The sequence below is a fragment of the Catharus ustulatus genome, chromosome 1, assembly GCF_009819885.2.
Source record: "Catharus ustulatus isolate bCatUst1 chromosome 1, bCatUst1.pri.v2, whole genome shotgun sequence".
Taxonomy (NCBI): Eukaryota; Metazoa; Chordata; class Aves; order Passeriformes; family Turdidae; genus Catharus; species Catharus ustulatus.
In genome coordinates, this window is record NC_046221.1 from 66,495,059 (window position 1) to 66,512,377 (window position 17,319).

General features: G+C 41.1%; 1 protein-coding gene across 4 annotated transcripts in view; it reads left to right on the plus strand.

The window, feature by feature from the left end:
* JARID2 (jumonji and AT-rich interaction domain containing 2) overlaps positions 1–17,319 on the plus strand; it is a 209,171-nt gene that overhangs the window by 69,833 nt on the left and 122,019 nt on the right. Inside the window, exon 1 of one of the 4 annotated variants that reach the window (XM_033077256.2) lies at positions 5,976–6,049. The exons of the other annotated variants lie outside the window; for them this stretch is intronic. The gene's annotated coding sequence lies outside the window, so the exon portion shown is untranslated. Of the gene's footprint in view, positions 1–5,975; positions 6,050–17,319 lie in introns of those variants that run through there. 4 annotated transcript variants of the gene reach the window in all.

Sequence of the window (17,319 nt, forward strand, 5' to 3'; positions counted from 1 at the left end):
AGGAGCTGATTTACAGTTCTGTTTACGTGAGGGGTTGAGCTGTTGTGTCTGCATTTCCAGACTTGATCGCATTTGTAATGACCTGTGTCTGTGTAGTAACAGGAAGGTGTGATTTCAACTCAGGTGGGTGTTACCTGCTCTGGCTTCAGCCTACAAGCAAAGGAGTAAATGTGAGAAAGAAAATAAAATGGATGAGGGTGCAGCAGCGTGAGTTTGAGCCTGTGTGAGCAAATGGAACATGAGCCTTTGGGTACACCCAAAGCATGTCATGGTGGTTTGGCAGCTAAAGCTGAAGCCCATGCTGTCACATCCTTAATGCCACTTTTACTTAAATTCGTTAAAAACCTTTACAAAACCAGACAGACAGAGTAAGGATCTGATTCAAAATTCTTTTAGTTGGGAGCATGAGACTCTAATTGATGGTTGCTTACAGAAAGAGGAGTCTGAAGGGAGCTCATTCTGTATCTAAAAGAGAAATCGACTCAGCTCTCAGCCCCTGCATGGATGTAAGACTAAGTCCTCAGGTTAGATTGGAATGATGGTCTGCATTTTCTTACAAGTCAAGTACTTTGCAACATGAAAGGAAAAAAAAGGTTTGTCATGAGCTTCTCTGAGTTCGGTCAGGAGTAGCAGCGTGAAATCAGTTTCAGTACTTCCTTATTTAAAAAAAACCAAACAAAAACAACAACCAAAAAACCAAACAGCAAAGCCCCCTTTGTTGCTGATTGAGATCAGCTGAAGCAAAGGGTTGAGAACTGGGGACAGAAGGAAAGGAGATCTTGAAACGGGTTATATTTAACTTCTCTCTGGCCTTGATAGATGCCCTCATTTCCCCAGATATTTTACTTCTCTCTCTAATCACACTAACCAGTTGATTCCTGTTCTTGCTATCCTGCTGTTAATATTGCTCAAGGCTGTTAATGCCTAAGCTGTGCTGTTTACCTGTATTCTAAATTGGGGAGGGGAGGTGGGGAAAGGCATTTTTTAGATTATTTTAATAATTTATTCTTGATAAAAGGATTGGGAAGAGACTTCTGATTTACAGAAGTAAGACCTTAGATTTCAGCTAGATATGGTGGTTCTTGATTTAAATTCTCATGCAATAATTTCAATTTTTTTTTTTTGTATATTTAAGGTATACCTTTGAAAACAGTGTTTTCACAGAACGGAAAAGACTTATTTTTAGGTAGCTGGCTGTTTGCTTGCTTGAGTTTTTAGTAAATAATTCCTGGTGAATTTGCAGTGTTTGTTGTTGAATGTCAAACTGCGAGTATGACTGCTTGAGATGTGCCTCCCTACATTTCCAGTGTTGCGGAAATGAAATCTGTTTGGACCTGTCATAACTGAAAGATGAATCCTGGTTTGTTACAAAGGCCTTTAGAATTTCCACGGTGCCTATGGGAAGTGAAAATATATTGAATTGTGGTAGGTGCTGGGAAGCAGGTAATGAGCTCTGCACACCAATTCTGATGTCACTTGTCACTCTTCTAATCAGTACACTGAAAGCAACCCCAAGTATCCTCCCTTTTGGAGACCACAGTTCGAGGAAAACCATTTATTTTATATTCCCTTCTAGAAGGTTGTTTTCATCTGTGCTGCACACACATTTTTCAGTTTTGTGTTAGTTGACTTTTTTAGATAATGCTGTCCAGAAACTGTCTTGTCACAACTGCTCTGAAACCTTAAATTATGAAAAACAATATGACTGTGATAGTTGTCACGGGACAGAATGGACATCAGTTCCCTTATGTATATTATTTATGTTATGAACTCCACCTTACAGATACCCTGGTATTTTGATTTAATTTTCCACTTCATCCAGATTCAACAATAAGAGCCTCCTCTATAACTGACCAGTTTCTTTGACCTCAGGACTATAATGCATTTTAAAGTGGATATCCTTGTTGTGGTAGGGATTTTTAGTGAGTTCAATTTATTAAGGACTATCTAAGCACGTGCCCTCTTAGGTGGACTGAGATGCCTCTAATACTTGTACTTTGTCCATAAAAGTGAGTCAGATGATATGGAATATGCCGGAAGCATTTGAAAAAGGACAACTGGTTTTAAAGTACTTGATTTGTAGGATTAGGTCACTTTGCATTAATAAACTTGCATGAATATTTTAAACGTTGTATTCACCCCTCTTGTTGAGAAGGAAAAGAAAATTGGACTTTACACAAGTTGAAAGTAAAAAAGCAACAGCCATAAATTGCATTTACACAAATATACACCAAAAAGAAGGTAAAGTTGTTGGAAAATTGTGTTCTTCATTCATAAAATTGTAAGATCACTGACGTAGATATTTGCAGCAGTGCACAGTTGCAGGTATTGTTTGCAGTTGTGCTGTAGGATTAGTTTGGGCTTGACCAAGAGTCTATTCTGTAGGGGCAAGATAATGCTGCGATCAGATGAGCTGATGTACTTTCGTTGGTTTTGTGAACTTTCTAGCAATTGCTTGCTTTTCCTCTCTTCCTCTTTTTTCTCCTTCTTCCTGGAGGTGTAATGCTGGTAGATGACTGCCAAGCCTTTGGAAGAAAAGCTGGGAAAATTACAACGAAGTGTAAGCTGCTTCACAGACGTCTTGAATGTTGTTTTCAGTGGAGACTGGAAGTACATGAGCAGAAATCCAGTGTGCTCTGCTAGCAAGGAGGAGAACTGGTGAAGGGGCTGAGGAGTTGAGTGTGAGGGTTTGGACCACACTGAATGCGTGGAGCAGCAAGGCAGGGATACCATGAAGGGAAAGGGCATCATGCATGGGGACTAGACTAATATGCTGCCCATTACCATTCTACCTTTCACTAGCTGGTTGTAACCTACCAGCAAATGTCCAGGAAATTGCACAAAGGGATAGGATTCGCAGAGGTAACTCCTGCAAGTGGTGTAGCTGAGCTGAGGAGCAAGAGGAAAGCTGGTGGCCACTGGGTGCTGTGTGCTGGCAGCAACCACAGTGGTGCTGGGGAAGCTGAGCACAGGAGTCCCACATGCAGTCAGATCTCATTATTTCAGCTGCCCACAAAGCAACTTGTTTGAGTAAGTTAGATTTAATGTCTGTGAACGCAGTCTGTAACATGAAGTTTTTACTTGTGTTTCACTTGGTGTGGAAACTGAGGAAGCTCTTCTGAGACCATCATCCTACCTTTTCCCTGACAGTGAATGAGAGAGTGCCCATGCTTCCAGAGCAGTGCACAAACCTGATTCTGATAAAATTGTGGCTGTTTAATTACTCTTTTATTTCTTAAATGCAGGAGCTGGACCCTGTATTGTGTTTTGGCTAAAATGGAGACATGGTGGTACAATTTACTAATTGATTTTGCTTTTGAACTCCCTTTATTGCCAATGTGTAGCAATAGAGATAGGAGGGAGAGTAAAATGAAGTGAAAAATCAAGTGAAGCCATTTTGTCTCCTTTCTGGGCTGATTTCCCCTGTACCAGTTTGGACTTCTCTGCAGACGGGCTCTTCTATGTGCTGGGCAGGTTTGTGTGAGCCTCCCTTCCTGACAGTACGTGCCCCAGTGGGATGGGTGCCCTGCCTCTCCTCGCCCCACGCACCTGGGCTTGGGAGTGGAGCAGTGTTGGGCTTGGGCAGTGGGATTGATTTCTAGCGCTCGGGCATAGTGGCTTTTTGGACATGGTGGCCCTTGAGACCACTTGCTGCAGAGTCTGTGTGGAGGTACACATTTTCTTGAGGGGATAAGCAAGTTTCTCTCCCTGAAAAGTGAAAATTCACTGCTCTGGTCCCAAGGTGGTTTGGCACCTTGCTGAAGCAGAAACATGTCTTTTTCTCTCCTTCATGTAAGAGGAATTCCGTAACATAAATTTGAGGGAATGAACCCATTTGAGGTGTTTGAGATGCACTGTAGAGAAAAAATGGTGAAAACATTTTTTACATGAATCTCCTTCTCAGTATCCTTCTATGTTCATTGTCTTCCCATGCTGGTCCAGGACCACTGCTGTGGCTACAGCTTTACCACGTTCTTTACCCTGTCCCGAGGACAGTTTGGTAGCCTTTTGTGTATTCCCATTTTCATGTCTGTCCTTCCTTCCTTCCCTGGCCATAGGACTCTACTGTATGGACAAACATAAGCAGTCATGCCAACTACCTCCAGCTGTGCTACTGTCTGTCATGAACTCATCCCACTGCCTGGGTGGCTACTGATCCCCCCTGAGCTTGGCCCATTTGCCCCCCACCCAGTGTGCAGGGTCCTCTTGTGCAGGTGCCAATGCCTGCAGGTCTCTCTCCCTGAGCATCTCCTCCTCACAGTAATTACCATGCCCAGGATCTTGAAACTGTTTCCTAAATTAAAATAAGATTTATTATGGAAGCAGGTCATGGTGCCATCTGCATCATAGATGGTGCTGCATCCTTGAGTGCTTATCCTGGGCTAGCCACGTTTCTAATAATGCATGTCTGCAGTGCAATGAAAAGGACTAATTTCAGCAAAAGCAGACAAGCATGTGTTACTTCCTGGAAACTGCATGTAAAAATGATTTATTTGTGGGTGAAATTGGACATGGCATTCAATGGTTGCGTACTGCGTGCAACTTTGCAGTATTGAATACTTTGAGGTCTGTGCCTGCTTTGTTTTTTAGGCTTAGTTCTGCACACCCAGACATATGCCAGGGATTTCCCAGCACTGCATTGGCCTTTCACCCAGCCTTGCTTTCCCACTCTTCCTTCTGGGAAGGAATGGGTCTCCATTTATAGCACACTGTACACCAAGGGCTGGATATTGTCGAGAGGTAAAAATTGTTCCTCAGGTTGGTGTCTTGCTAAAGTGAAGACTCTGGTCAGCCTTCTGTCACTGCCAATTTTTTGTCTTATTTCTATTAACTGTATTTTGAAAATTAGCATTTCATGCTTTTTAGATGACTGAGGCAAAATACATTATTTTTGCACCAGTAACTGTGTGTGTGTGTTTGTTTGTTTATTTTTCTCCTACTGTCCTTCTCAGTCCTTCTGGAAATGAATTTAGAGCTTTTTATTTTCCCTATCCATTTTTCAAGTTCCTGTAGTTTTCAGCTCAGAACCTATTCTGCAACAGGAATAAGAGTGTTTATTATGATAGGAAGTAGGGAGGTTTTTGTGATAATCTTACCAGATTGCCATCCCTGGCAAGTGTTACAAGGCCAGAAACACAGAAAAAAGGTGCAAATGGAATGATTGCTTTCAATCTTTTTGATTTATATCCTTTTTATCCTCCTTTCCATTGCCTTGGTCTTGCATGTCTTTTTGGTCATGAATCCCGATTTTTACCCAGTGAAGTTTGCTGCATTAGACTGTTCAACTCTTAAGTAACTTTCACAGCATTTTGATTTGCTGCCTTTTTCATTTACATTTCAAAACGTTTCCAGTCTGTACATCTCTTTCTACCCATGCTTTTGGCACCATACATTTTTGATGAGGTAGCTGAAGCAAAAGGATCTCTAACCTGAGAAGTAAATATTTTCTCATTCCACATTTGAAATGTCCCAGCTTTATTCTTCCATGGTTTGTTTTTTCCCCCTGCTACCCAAGACTTGCTGTAGAAGGTAAACACTGAGGGAGCTAAATGAGATTACAGCATCACTTTGGTAACCTTCCTTAGTGAATGGGCAGTTGATCTGTCCATAATGCAAAGCACTTAACGTATTGAAGTGTCTAAGAAAGAAAGCTAATAGTTCACCACTCAGGGTTCAATTTCCAAATAATAACATTTATTTGTAGGGGAAAAAAGAGTTAGTTCTGTGATGGCAAAGTAGATATTGTCACTCAAAGCATGGTCTTTTTCTTAACCTCAGATTTATATGGTTAAGTAATTGTTGTATTAGTAGCATTTCTTGACTAGTAAGGTGGAAAAAAAAAGAAGACAGACGTCTGTGTACAATGTGCTCCTTGTTTATGTATCTGCATTAGGCTGGGGCAGGAGAATTGGCCCACTGTCAGGGGGCTGTAAGCCACACAGAGCTTCTGCTCTGCCGGCTGAGGCTTGAGACGCAGCAGCTCCTGGGCAATACGCGTCGTACTTCTCTGTGTTTGCGTCTCTCTGTCCTTTCCTGCACACAGCAGAAGGTAGGGTAAAGGCTCGCACGAAAGTGACAAATACTGAATTTTGTTTTTCTTGGAAAAAAGGCTGACAAAAAACTGCTGCTTTCTGCTGTTTGTTTATGTGTGTTTGTGACTTTCTATGGAAGTGGAGCATATTTCTTCAGAACAGAAATGCACATATATTGACTGAATGCATAGCTTGGCAATAACACATACAGAATGCTTGGAGGTACTTGTTTTTTCTTAGTGTGATGCTGTTCAGATTTTGAAACCAAGGAAAATACTTCTAATATATCCTTTTCTACTTTGTTCTTCCAATTTCCATAACACTTTAGATTTGAAATGTCATAAATTTGGTCTGAAACTAAAAGCTTGTTACTAGGAAAGACAGGAGGATAGTCATAAAAGGAAAAATATTTAATCTCTCTCTTCTTCCTGGCCGTTTTCTTTTACCTGAAGTAAACAAGGTGAAATTGAGTGAATTTCTATTAAGCAGACTCCTCTGCTTTCGAGTCACGTAGGGAACAGACAATTGATGGCATATTTCCAGCTGGCAGAGCTGTCGAAAGGTAGCATGCAACTTCAACTCAGTTTTTTTTCCTTTTTAACATATGATTGTGCAAGTCTAAGTTCATCAGAGAGTAAATATTCCTTTCATATATAAAATAAATAATAAATCTGTGAGTTAGATTCTGTGAGTAAACAGATTACTATTGTAATACAGGGTTTTCTTTAATACTGTGAGTGCTTTAGACACTCAAATTTTTCAAATATGATGTGATGATCAACTTGATGTCAACTGTTGGTGTTGATATGAAGTCCCATAAGTTTTCTTTTGGTTTTTAGGGTTTTTTGTGCTGGAGAAGGGAAGGGACAGGATAAGGGGTTTGCACAGTATTTCCTAAAACTTGTGTGGAAAACCAGGCCATTTAAATTTGTCATCTTTTTCAGAAATAGAAAAAAACTTCACTACATTTTGGTGGCTGTTATTTTTTCCACATAAGGTACTCTGGGAATCATGATGGTGTTTGTATTTGCTGTTGGTTGTGCGTTGATTATGTTTTGCTAAGCATTAACTCTTGTCTAAATGTTAGCAGCTTCTCATGGCCTTCTGCTCATGTAAAATACTGGGAGGTGATAATCTGACCCGAATAAATAAGTGACAAACTCTGCTTGCCTCCACGTGTAACTGGTAGCTGAAATCCTTCTCTGGTCTGGTACGCTGGGACTATTTAGGTGCCTGAGGATTTTGTAGCATCCTGAGAGCACCTCAGAGTGCTAAAGTGACTGCAGCAGTGGTGTGAATGTAAGGTCAGTGGGCACCAGCAGCTTCCCAGATTTTGAGCAGAGACTCTGTGTTGGGAGTGTAGCTCTCAGTGTAGACTGTGCTGATTGTGTCATATTTTAAGAGCAAGATGCATTTGTGCAATGCTTTCCCTGGGAGCATTGTTTCCTAGTGAAAACAGTTCATGTCAACCCAAAACAAGCCATGTGACTGCCTGTGTTTAGTTTGGTCACACAACAGAGACAGAAAATCATTGAATTTCTCTTTCCTGACAAGTAGTCCTTCAATGGAGTTGGTGTAAATTTAGTCTGTTCACTTTGTTGAGTATCGAGAGCAGTGTGATATGTAAATAAAGCTTTATCAGACGAGATAGATTTAAAATTCCACAGTTGGTGAGGAAGCGTTAGCAGTATAATATAATACAAATATTTACACAGTAACTTCTAAGTCTTCAATAAGTGCTTAATATTTGAAATATGTGTTGTGAAAACATTGACTGATTAAGCCGTACCATTGCTGCTACATCTGTATGCAGCAACTTGCAATGGCTGAGATGCAGGAGTCACAGGGAGGAGTAGGTCACCCAGTGATGCAAAGGCATTGCATGCAAGTTGCCTTTTTTTCCCTTTTTTTTACAAATTTTTGTTATTTAATTAGGATTCAGCACGATCTGCTCTCCCAAGGCAGCACGATCAGGCTCTCCCATAGCTCCATCCCTGCATCCTGTTGGAGTTGCTGCTTTTAAAGGGTGTTGCATTCATGTAACATGACTGGAAAGTGATCATGTGCTCAGTGCATCAGAGACTGCTCCGGCAGGAAAATCGAACTATCAAATCTTTGCCTGCCCACAACATGGAGTGTAATCATCACTAGTCTGTTCCTCCTCCTTGTATCTGTCATGGCCTTTTGATAAGGAATTGCAGTGGACTGAAATTACAGACGGTTTATCTTTTGCCTTCTTACAACATCACAGGAATGGTGCTGGGCTCTAACAAGTCTCTTTGTTTTGCAGGGAGCAGAGGCTGGTAGCTGAGGAGGTTCCCTCTTTGGGTCGATCTGTCTGCCTTGCCCAGTCCATCATTGCATTCAGCCTCGAATTCCACCCTTACTCATGAATGAGCTAACAAAGCAGTAGACTCAATACACTGCAAATTAAAATGAACAGAAACACAGCTCCTAAACTTGACTCGATGATTATCTGTTGCCACCTCATTTGCCAAGAAACTGCAAGAGCTGATCCACACCTAAAAATATAGGGCTGCTGTAATCCAGTCTTAAATTTTTTTTCCTTCCCTCTTCTGGGTACCCTGTTTTGCCTTCTGCAAGCCAGCAAAGCTGAAAACCAGAGTGGTTTGTTGTGTGCTTTAAGTGTGAAGTTCAGGTTGAGTTTATTGTTGGTGCTGTGGGTACGGTCAAATCACAGACTTGATCACAAGTGGCCTTCATAACCATCACTGTGGTGTTGCTAGATACGATTGAGCCACTTCCTGCAGTGTTTTGGCAGAAACCTGTTTTTGATAAGCGCTGCTCTGTCTAGACCCCCATGATGATTTCATTCTACTAAAACAGTCCTTTTCCACAGAGAAGCAACAGACAGCTTCCATCAAACCCAGTCCCTTCCCTTGGGAGGGTTGAAATGATGTGGCTGCTCATGCAGGAAATCCAGCCCACATAATGAAGTACCCCCTCTTTTCCTACAGCAGGCTAGTGCCAACAACCAGCACCTGATGCTGATGATGTGTGGGGAGGTGTATATCAGCCTGTGCTTCTGCCCACTCCCTGGGCAGCTGTAGTGGTGCTTGACTTAGTCTTTGGGAGGGCTGGAGGTAGGCATTGCTATATGGGGCCCCACAGAGTTGTCTCAAAATCTCAATATTTACTTCTGCTGCAGTTGCAGAAGGTTTTCTTGTTTCAGTCAGGTTTGGAGGTAACACACAAAGCTAGGTTTTTCGAGAGAAAGGTGAGGTAGCAGGTGATTTCATCAGAGGCTGATGCTGGGAATGTTGCTGTGGATGGTTTAGCAGGCAGGTGATGTGTTGTGAAAATCACCTGCTAAGGTCTTTCTCTGAGGTAAGGCTGTAACACTTGCCCATCCCTTAGCTTGATGCAGATGAAGGACTGGAGAGTTTGCAGAGAAATGATGCAATTCTTGTACTGCTTATGATGTTTTTGCAAGGCTAAGAGCAAATAATCTTGAAATGAGCTGGCAGGTTTATGATTGGGTTTTATGAGCTTTTACGATGTTTATAATCTGGCATTGAACTTGCAGTTTAAGAGGTGAAAGGTTTAAAGGAACACAGTAGCAAAGGTGTACTGCTGAATTTCTTCTGGGTGTAATTTTAACATACATCTTAGGTGCTTCCCTGATGTGGCAGGTTTGTTGAAGTATGGCCTGTGCAGTTCATAGTGAGTGTGACATTGAGTAAAATGGACTCCATCCATATCACATGTTCCATAGAGGGAAGAATTGAACGGAAAATGTGATTTTTGCCTTCCATGGAAGGACAAGTATTGGAGGCAACTTCCTTATTTGGTGTAACTGTCTAGGCCCCAAAATGCAGCCTTTGCCATTTCCATTTAAATCCCAGTCTGAGAAATACCTTACATTGTCTATGCCTACTTTCTTTTCTTTGTTGTTTTTCTGGTACCAGTAAAAATCTGAAGACCCCTGCAGTCTTTAAACTGGGATTCTTAAATTTTAGCCTTCTTCCGTGGTACTTTTGGGGAAAATGAATACTTTCTTCCCTACTCCTTTGCTTGTGATTCTGCATCTGCTTCTTTTGATGGATGCGTGCTTCAGAGGTCCTGCCTGCAGATGTTTGCATACGTACAGCACAAGCCTGTTCTTACTTAACTATCCATTTCTGTTTTCCTGTGTTATCTCGTATTGCTCCGCGGGGCTCGGTGAGCAGCAGGTTTGCTGCTGGCTAGCTTTTTGAGCTTTCTCTTATGCACAGTACTGTATTTGTCTCCTGGTTCTTTGATTTGTAATGTTTTGCCTTTGATTGCTGCGGAAGGTATAAACAAGCCTGTCAAAAGCCTTGTTTAGCGCGCAGATTCTGTGGGGGTGGCTGGCAGCCTCAGACCCTAAAATAGATCTAGCAATGAACTGAACGGCTTGAAACCCTGGGAGTTTAATTTGATCTTTCTTGTTGCCTTAAATATTGGGACTGAATGAGAATTTCTCTAACAGAACAGAAGGTGAACATGTTGGTATGTGACAGTAATGGAAGAAGGGTCCAGACCTGCTGTCATTGAGATGCTCCTCAGTAATCAGAGGCTGGGCTTGGCCGTGGGTAGGGGCTTGTCTGCTGTAAGTCACCATACCTGGGGAGGGGAGTGCTGCATCCTCTTGTTACAGCATCCCTGGGGACGCTTGTTCTGAAATGCTTCCCTGGATCCTGTTGCGGGATAGTCGTTGTAGGAAAACCGAAAGCAGTCCCTCATGGTTTTAGCATCTGTTTTACGCTGGCTTTGTGAAGGAAGAAAGAAGGAGCTGCAAAATCACGCAGGGGTTCCTTTTTTCCCTCCTCTTTTTCATGTAGCACCATGCAGTTAGTAATATCATAGCTGGGGTTTTCAGTTGTGGTGGTGTGAAGGTAACAATGATTTGGCTTCAACGTGCTGCAACAGCTGCAGAATTCATTGGAGCTTAGAAGCCTGTGAGTTATAGCTGTGATGCCATTTACAGCTTTTATGGAAGAGCTCTTAAATTTGTGAAATGTGTTACTTTTTGAAGTGCATTATATTTGTAATTTGAATTCTCTAAAATCCTGTCTGAGGGAAAAAAAAACAGCTTTGAACGTCCCCCTCTACCCTCTAAAAACACAGGGAACTCTTACCAGGCAGAGTATCAGGTCTTTTAAATTGAGTGATAGAACACATAGATGGATTTGTAAGTGCTAAAATGTCAATTAGTGCACTTAAAAGCTTAATGGTTGTCTTTGATGTACTTCTAATATCTCCAGTAATGTTTGACTGTTGCCATTGATCAGGGAGTGGAGGAGGGATGAGGGGATTGAATGCCAACCCAAACAGGTCTCATGGAGCTTGCGAGTGGCAAAGCAGTGCTTTGGTGTTGCTCAGTCTTTAATTCTTGTATGCTGGGTAATATTTGGAAGTCAGATGTATTTAATACTGAAGAGTGAGCTTGTCAAAGCCTTAGAGTGTAGGTATCCACTGCTTATATAGCTTATCTTTGTGCAGAAAATTTACTGATGTAGCTACACTGACCTGAAAATACATTTAGAGTAGCTTTTGAGTCTCCTCAAATGTTTCCTTTAATTGGCTTAAAACCAAAGAGTATAGGTTTAGTTTACATCTCCCAGCTTCAATGGATACTTCCCTCCTAGCTTTAAAAGATGTTCTTCCAGTTGGGAATGTAAACAAGGACAAAATGATTCTGATGGAAATCTCCGTTTTTGGGTAGTACATCAAACAAAATCAGCATGTCGCACTTTTAGTGCAATACCGGTGTGTCCATCCCAGGAGCCTGTGTCAATTCAACTGATTTGGTTCCCCATCAAGCTCAGTAAATTTGATTCAGGCGCCAGTATCCTGAGGCTACCCAGCAATAGGTTTAGCATATTTGACTGTCATTACCCCTTCCTGGGTTAAAGATTGACCAGGTTTTTTTTTTTTTTTCTTTCAATCTGTTTTTAAACCTGATGGTTGCCTGAAATATAGACATCCTATAGACTGACATGAAAGTGCAAGAAATAAAGTTAAGCATTTTGAAGCTAAGACAAGGGACTCCTTGCATCACCCAGACCTGCTTTGGGTCACATTTATGCAATTTTACAGGTCCATGACAGAGCAAGTTTACTTTGTGGGTAGAGTTTGCCACACCCCAGCTTTGACAATGCCACACTCTTCACTACTGGCCATGGTCTTCTTGCAGGGCTTTGGTGGCGGAGCTGCTCATGTAGGCATGAGCTGCTACAGTACCATCAAAGGGAGTCACGTGAGCCAAAACTTCCCCTTTGATTCCTTTAAACTAGTGAAATCCATTCATTCTGGAAAGGTTTAAATGGGGGTGAGTACAGGGTCATCCAGCAGGGATATGGTGTCCTTCCCAGATTTTCAAGGGGACCTCCACCCTCAGCCACAAGCCTAGAAGGCATGGTGTTCCTGGTGGGCATAGCTGTATTAAACGATGTAGCCAAACTACACAGGCTGTGGGCTGGTGTACTTACGTCAGTTAGGGGGCAATCTGAGTTCTGTATTCACAGATGCACATTTTTGCTGAGTTGTATGTATACACATATATATATATACACACACTACTATAGTCCTAGAAAGCAGATAGATGGGCAGATCTTTTCCTGTGTTATAGGCAAGGCTCGAGCATCTGGGTAACACAGTCCTATGAAAGAAATGGTGTAAGCACTCGTGTCGTGTTGTACATGTGAGGATAGATGCTGAACACATCTTCACCTTCTCTTCACCTTCTCTTCACCTTCTCTTCACCTTCTCTAAAATATTGATACCACTGACCAACCTTTCAGACACTGAGAGACACCAAAAAATTAGATATTTTTAAATTCCTGTCTAAATACAGAAGGCAGATTTATAACACACAAGTTTTATCTTTCTCTCTTCCCTACTACCTATACACTATTTTGGCACGCAAAAGTGGTTAGTATTTTTCAAGTTGAGGATGAGGCTTTCTGGTTGAGGGTGGAAAAAAGTCTTAAGATCATTAGCAATATGCAGCAGGATTGGATTAACCATACATCTGTAGGTCTTATTAGCAGACATTTAAATGCAGAAAATGCTTTTTATTGGACTGCATTTATGTGACTGCATTCTGGAGCTTGAACACCTTTATAAAAATACAAACTGAATCAAAATGAAATTAATTAGAAAGAATATATTTGAATTTCATTATCTTGAGCTGTTGAATACTCTTTGCGTACTGGGTTTTATGTGTCTATCTGAAATGTACTTGGTGGAGAGTTTTAATTAGGACTGGAGACAGTAAGAGTATTTGGAATGTGAAATTTATAAATGGCAGTGATTTTCAGCTGGGAGTGTAGACATTTCTTGGAGCTTGCTACCTTTCTTCCTTCTCTTTTCCCCCTCTTCTTAAGCTACTTTTATGTTCAAATTAATACCAGATCGTGAAAAAGAAGAAATCCTGTTGTGGCTTTTGGTCTTCTGCAGCATGATCAGAGTTGTCAGATCCACAGCTGCAGGAGATTTTTTTAACCTTTATGTGTTTAATGGTACATACTACTCTGTTCTTTGACGGTACCATTTAACAGTAAAAGCACGGGGCTGTGGATGGCACGGGACATGTGGCTGCCTTGACTACTGTCTCAGATGTCGGACATGCCAAGACTCAAAGAGCTGATTTGGCAGCTGCCCAGCAGATTTTTATAAAGGCTCCGTCGGTGGCCAGAAACTCAGGCTGTCAGAGTTGTTATGCAATAAATTGTTTTTCAGCAGAAGTTTCTAATCCAATTTCAGCTGGGTTTTTTTGTTAGGTTGTTTTATTTCTTTTGTACTATGTAATCAAAGATAAATATACATTATTTCATGGTACTTCAGAGAAGTGAAGATGTATAGTGTAAACATCACCCATCAGGTTGGTTTGTTTGTCTTTTAAGAATGATTTAGACCAGTTCACCAACACAGGAAATGATGCTTAAATTATTTTGATGTCTGGGAGGGATGTATTTGTATACAGCGTACCTTTTCAAAGATCATTCAGGGTATATTTTAGGAGATGTTCCCTTCATTTGATGAGAGCACCATGTAAGAACATATTTATCAAGTCAGACAAATGATGGTCAGAACATTGTACTTTGTCAGGCTGTGACTTACCTGAATCATTGCAGGCCCTACCCCTGTAACAGTTCCCAGCCACCCCTTTTTATTTCTCTTCCATTTCTCTGAAGTATATAATTCATTTTTGAAAAAGTACATAATTCATTTTTTGGGTAAGGTTCATCAGAACACAGCTATTTGGGGCTCACCGTAGTTACATTACAGCAAGGTTGCTTTCATTTCCTGAGTACCATCTGTGATTCCCTCCCTTACCATGGTTGTCATGTTCCAGTGCTGTGATGGGCTTGCCTCTGTTCAAGCGTGAGTTGCTGTGCAAAGGGACAATCCCACTTTTTTCTCTGCCCCAGAAGTAGTCACCATTTGATCATGTGGTTAGGAATAAGGAAGGTGATCTGGATGAAGACAGTAATTTTTCTTGACTTGGGATGAGATTTTCACTCTTCTGATCAAGCTAATCAAATAGGTATGTAAGGGCTAATGAAGTGGTACTGCAAGTTGGTAAATAAAGAAACTTTAGACCTGTCTTTACTCTGGATTTGTGTGGGCTTTCCCTTTTTTTTTAAATGTTTATCTTGGCGGACCACTATGGGAAACAGTTGACAGCTTGTAAGCTTTCACTAGTTTCATACTGAGTAATAGTTTTCTAGAGGTGCAGGAACATCAAGTTTATGTAGAAGAAACAATTAACACGCGAACCAAATGTTTTTAAATATTTCATTATTAGGCCTGAGATAAATTTAGGAAGTATTTTTTATGCCTGACTTCTGGGAATGACTTATATTTGGAGATTTTGACTGTAACTCTTCTACCACGATGTATTTTTATAAGAGCAGGTTGAAACTCACTGGGCTTAAAAGTGCCTGAAGCCTTTAGTGACCCAAAAACCAGAGCACTTCTCTCCCATGCTGCTTTTCAGAATTCATCTGGAAGGAGAAAATGCAGTCCCTGGTGCAGCAGAAAGTAGTGGAAGAGTGCAGACCAATAAGAGATTTCTGGGGATGAAAGCTGTAGGAGAAGTGCTAAAGCTGGAAGAAGAGAGATTTTTGTTTTCTTCCACTGTTTCTTTGCCCATGATAACATTGTTTCTTCAAGTCAGGAGCTGTGATGTGATGTGAGTTCTTTGGGGAAGTTTTCTGGAAGTGTGAGGGGGGGAAAAAGTAGCTATAATTACCAGATAGACTTAAATGTTAAAACAGAGCCATTAATAAAGGAAATTTCCCATTTCTTCATGTTAGTTAGCACATTTTTAAAACATGACCTATTTTCCTAAACTAGACAGAACAGATTACATTTTCCAGAAGGCATGAGTCACTCTACTATAAAGTCTCCAAGCTGTATCAATCTTCATCAACTTAAGCCATTCATGAGGTTTTATTTTTTCTCACTGAATATAAGCAGTTTGTTTTAAATGAGAAACTGCTACATCCTCTCTGGATAGTTAAACTTGATTAAAAGGTTAAATATTAAATAAGTGTGAACTTTATTCTGAGAGAAGGGAGTGGAGAGACCTTGATAGTAAGCGAAAGACTACAAGGATATTACTGTGGATATATATATATATGGGTATAACTAGTCTTGCACCATGCTCTGCTTGACTGTAAGAAGTCCACGCAGCATGATAACTGCCAGCAGGAGCAAAAAACCCTTGATTTATGGAGCTTTGGTTGAATATATTACAGTCTGGTTTCAAATTGTTACCCTGAAAGTTCAGACTTTTGCCAGAAAGTTCAGAGTTTGTGCCAAGAAGAGCTTCCGCTGTCTGGTGGTGGAGCAGCCCCCTGTGTGCTGCAGGTTACTCAGAGAGGGAGGTTACACCCAAGGACCAGAGTCTGTGATGAGCGTTTGGGTGGTGAGGAGGCTGATGGAACTTTGTGATACCATGGAGACCTCTGCTAACGCAGCAGGGGAAGTACGTGTGTCAGTACATCAGTAAGACGTTGCAGTTTCTCGTGAGGTTCACTCTGTGCCATACACATACCAGGAAATCAGGCTTTGTAAATGAGTAAGATAATTGCTAATAAGTGCTAATCACATTTAGCAGCAGTAACTCACCCGAGACTGCACAGAAGGATCTCTCACCACCTCTGAAGGTGAAGCTGGGTTTTCCACCAATTCCTCTTTGGTCTGACTTTTAGAGAAAAACAGGTATAACTGTTTTCCATTGATAATACACAGCCAAAAGGCAAAAATCTGTTGCAAGTCTTGAATCTAGTAAACAAATATTTCCATCTTGGTCCATTAGCTGAAAAGTAATTTCTATGATCTATGAAAATGTGTTGTCTGTTTTTCATGCAAAATACATATTTTTTTAATGTTGCTATAAACACAGTAAAAACCACCCTTTGAAATAGTTCTCCTTCAAAAATATCCTTGAGGAAAGGGTAGAAACTTGTGGTTTATTTTTCCCATTGCTTCAAAATGACCTTCTTACATCTGCAGGAAAGACTCTCTGGGGGCTGTTGAACCATGAAAGCATATTCATTTAGGGCATTGGGTGCCACAGTGATTTTTACTGAGTGTTAGATGCAGTGCTGGAAAAAGAAAAAAGAAGGAGTTTGTGTTTTGTTGTTTTGCTTTTTGCAACCTGGCATGAAGAATGAGGTCAGGAGATGTGTGCTTGGGAAAGACCCAAAGAGAGAGCTGGAAACATGCCAGCCACACTGAGTCATAACACACATGCTTATAAGTATCTTTGTACCTTACAAAGTTCTGACTTCTCAAATAAAACGATCACTGCTGTAAAAGTATTTACATAAAAATTAAAGCAAATAGCATGGAGTGCTGCCTGCATTCTCCCTTGTTCCAGCTTTGTTTTACCCTGTGAACTGTGACTTCTGTTTGCTTAAGGCAAGGCTGGGCCAGGCTAAAGAATGCTGTGTCTGCAATGAATGAAGGGAGAAGCTTGAGTCATACTTCTGCTGCTGCCCAACGAGCTCAGCAGTTCTCATGATTTCTGGCTGTCATTTCACCTGCCCAGGAGGTGGTGTGAAGCCTGCCCCTCGCTGCTGCTTCTTAAAAGTTAGGATTTGAGTGTAATTTTGGAAATAGGAAGGCTGTGTGGAGGCCACATGTGCACACCAGGCATCTGGACTGCAGGGAACAAGCACCTAAGTTGTAGGTGAATAATGAAAGGTACAGGTGGTGCACATTTTGATTTCTTTGCAAATATATACACATTATGTCTAGATGTGCATGATATATAGTTATTGTTGTATAT